Source organism: Olea europaea, chromosome 4 (genome assembly GCF_002742605.1).
Source record: "Olea europaea var. sylvestris chromosome 4, O_europaea_v1, whole genome shotgun sequence".
In the NCBI taxonomy this organism is placed as follows: Eukaryota; Viridiplantae; Streptophyta; class Magnoliopsida; order Lamiales; family Oleaceae; genus Olea; species Olea europaea.
The window spans coordinates 8705411-8709815 of NC_036240.1; positions in this window are offsets into that span (position 1 = coordinate 8705411).

Genomic DNA, 4405 nt, shown 5'->3' on the forward strand with positions numbered 1-4405 from the left:
AAGGAAATAAACATAAAAGGAAAATAATCCTACACTAAAAGAAAAAATATAATGAAAAATAATCTAAACAATATTTCTATCTTTAACAGTCATTACCAAATCATTAACAAGCTCCCTTGTGTTGTTCTTTTCAATCACATCAATTTCTTCTTCCACAACTTTCTTCCAAGCCTTTTCCTTTACTGGCTTCTTCAAACTTCTCTAGCTTCACACTGCAAAAATTACATCTTGCATAAATATAGTTCAAATTTCTCAAATTATTAGAATTGAACTTGATGATGATAAACTTGAACTTGGAGATGATGGTGTTTGTTGAGAAGATTTTTCAAAATTGTCTTGATCTTCTTGAGTTGCATTTTGCAGTGAAATAGTGACTAGAATAAATTGCTTTTCCTCTTCACCTTGCTCCCATTTCCATTTAGCCTTTTCTTCGAATATCACATCTTGGTTAATGATAATCTTGTTGGTTTTCAAACTTTACAGCCTATAGCTTTTCAACAAAGTATTGTAGCTAACAAATGTGCAATTTCACTTGTCTCACCCAGCTTATATCTTTTCTCCATTGAAATTTGAGCATGACAAATATGAAAGCTCAAGAATAGTTAACAAAGAGGGGGTGAATTGGTTTTTAAAACTTTTTCGAAAATTAATCTAAATTTAAGCAAGTTGGGAATGAACAAGTCAGTCAAACAAGAATGCACAAGTATGAAGGCAATAAGTAAAATGGAGGATAGTGTGCAAACGATGTAATTTTGGAGGTACGATCCCAACCGATAATCTATATCCTCTATTACCAAACTCTCCATCATGAGTAAGGCATTTTCACTAAATTTAATTGATTTGTGGTGCAATCCAAACCTTTACAGTGCTTCCGATGACATACAAAAAAGGAGCACCTGTCTTTATGTAATATTGAGCTTTCTTGGACTTCAATATGGTCCAAAATTTAAAGAAAAATGATTTTATAATTTGGAACTTCTCTCGTAATGAATGATATAATCAAGTTAAGTATAAAGAGAAAAAAGGATAACACTTTAGTGAATAGCAATGAATGAAGCTGAGTGTCAGGTGTGAAAAAAGACCTTTGATGAAAAAGATGTTTTTCAAAGGTTAATTCAATCAAAATATTTCAAAATGAATGATTTGATAAAGATAAATAAGATGTAAGATCAATATAATTTAGTTCAAGAATATCTCATTTAAATGCTCTCAAAAGTGTGTAATGAATGCAAAGTGAAATGATATTTATGGAGGTAAAAATTCTGACCGTCCGGGCAACTAATCCGAACGTCCACATTCTAAACAGAACAACCATTGAGCATCAGAATTCAAAACAGTTAAAAAAAGTGACCGTTGGATGAACCAAACGTTCGCTTGGATAGATTTTTCCGAATTTTTCTTTCTTGGTTGTTTTGAAAAATCTAGGCTTTTAAAGGACTTCTTCACTTTACTTTTCAAGGTAAGTGATATTGTAAAGAGTTTGAATATCAAGTTGAAATATTTAACTTTTGAAAAATAATTCTTATGCAAGTGTTTTTATTAAATAATTTTCTCGTGCATAAAAAAAATTATTGAGCTTTTAATAATTCATTGCTAAAGACCTTTTATATATGAATGTAGAAAATCTTAATCAAATATCTTCGATGTTTACCGGTGAAGTTCTTTGTCTCCAGTTATTTGTCGTGAATGGTTGGTTTCCATTTTGATTTTTATTGATCGCCCGACGCAATTGTTTTGGGAGTGATCTTTTTGTCCCCAATCTATCAACTTCGCAACAATAACTATGAAGACTTGAATTCAATTGTTAGAAATGAATTGTTTGTTATAATCAAAACATGAAGTCAACCATATGTCAACAATTTCCCCTTTTGATTATGACAAACAAAGATGATTTACAACAAATTGATAAGGGATGCAAGAAAAAAATTAGATATCACATATAATTCTTATATTTTCCCTATCTTTTATACATATACTCAACCTATCTTTTACAAGTCAAAAGCTATCCCAAGCATATCACATTTGCATATTACATTTGTTAAACGTTGTTAAACATATATGCATATCATCTCATATGTTTTCTTTCTTTTGGAATAGTTAAAAATTATGAAAGTGGGGATCCATAAACACAAGTCAAACAAGATAAAAAAGACAACTATAGGCACAAATAATAGAAAGTAAATTTCCTTGGAAAGCAACACAAGATATCCAAAACACAAAAGCAAATTTTATCCATAACGAGAAAAGCTAGACAAAGCATGATTACATCTGAGACACAAAAGCATAAAAAGAGTTTCCAAAATACATAAATATAAAATGTAAACCATAGCTATGGCTCCGGAGGAGACGGTGGAGGGAACTGAGCATAGAAGGCAGTTTGCTGAGCTTGCATCATCACTTGTTGAGCTTAAATTACTTATTGTTGGGCTTGTATGGCAACCTATTTAACTTGCAATTGGTGAAGCATCCCACCAAGTTTGTCAGCAGAGGATGTAAGCAAATCGACTTCCCCGTTGAGGAGATTATAGTGATCCTCGGTAAATGTGAAACCACCAATCGAAGATGGAGGAACACTAGAGCCTGGAATGTCAAGGGAAGCGTTTGGAATTTTTGGCACATCATCCTCATCGTCATCCTCATCGCCATCGAAGATTAAAGTTGAAGGACCTGATGTGGGATCAAATCCTTTGGTATGAGCTGCCCAGTGACCATGTTCTTTTACGATTTTCATGCATGTAAAAGTTCTGATATTGATGGTATTGGTAGGACGGAGTTTAACGAAGGTTTCATCATGTAAAGGTATATCAAAATGCTGAAAAACTTTTGTAAGAAGCATGCCATAAGGTAAAGCTTTGACAGGGCAAGTGGAATGGACAAGCATCATGAGATCCAGTGCTATGGTTGGAAAACCTAATTTCCTCCCAATAAGAAAGGATCAAGAATGAAAATATCAAAATTGTTTACTTTATCTCGATGACTCTTTCGAGAAAGAATGACATATGCAATAATGTTTTATAAAACTTTGCATGGAAGAGTGAGTTGATTTGCACTAAGTTTGGTGATATTTTCTATGTTCTCCCCAGTGACTCTATGATACGCATTGGTAAGGTTATATCCTTCCAAAGGGGATGAGTTTTATGAAGAAAAATTTGATTTTCACACACTTCAAGCTCAAGAATGTCTCAGATAAGAGCTTTGTTGATGGTAACGCTAGTGTTTTTAAGTAGACAACAAGTTTCATCCAACTTAGGAATAATAATCATGTTTTTGTAGAATTCTTTCATTGGATGTGGATATGCATGTTCCTCTAATGTAGCAATAGACACTCAACCCATAATTTCAAAATATTTCTATATGTGAAATGTGGGCGCTTCAATGGTAAAATCAGCAAATTAACATTTTTACCTTTAAGATTTGGAGATTTTTCAAAGGGATTGGCTGGGACCTTACGTTCCATGTCAAATTCTTCATTGGAGTGCAGAAAAAAATTTGGAAGGAGAGAACAAATTGCACTAGGGTTCAGATTTTGGGGAGTTTGAATTTTTGAGAAATTTAAAGTGTAAAAGTAAAGGTTTTTTTTTTTTTTTTAATTTGGGAAGGAATTTGATGAATGGGGATGGACATTTGAAGAATGTAGAGGAGATTTAGGGAGAGAAAAGCAAGAGAAATGGAAGAAAATGAGAGAAAAAGAGCTATTACACGATTTGAAATTTAGGTTTTTGCTTAACCGGACGTCCAGGTTGACGGGGTTCCTTTTCTTCATTTTCATTTGTCAATCCGGACAAGCATACCAGACGGCCCGGTTGACTTCATTTTGTACCTTCTTTTTTTAACATACTAAATCAAATAACAAATATTGAATACTATCGGATATAGAAATAAAATATGTAAGAACACATGGTATGAATTTAACTTAGTCATGTACTTCGAATTCATCAATAATTTTCAAACCTCATCGAATATGTGAGACTTGATCAAGTACTAGAGGTGTTGTGAAAATGTCAGCCAACTTATTTTTCATATTTACAAACTCTAGTACAATGTCTTCCTTTTGTGCATGATTTCTTAGAAAGTGATGTCAAATCTCAATATGCTTCATTTGAGAATGTAAAATGGGATTTTTTGATAAGTTTATGGCACTAGTGTTATCACACATGATAAGTATGTGATCAAATGATAACTGGTAATTACTAAGAGTTTGTTTCATCCATAACACTCGTGCACAATAACTAGCGGCCAAGATATATTCGTCTTGGATGGTAGATAATGCAATTTAATTTTGTTTCTTACTAAACCATGAGATAAGTGCAAAGCCTAGAAAATGATGTGTTCCGCTAGTACTTTTGAGATCAATGGTGCAATCGGCCCAATCGGCATTCGAATAATTAAGTAGATCAATATAAGT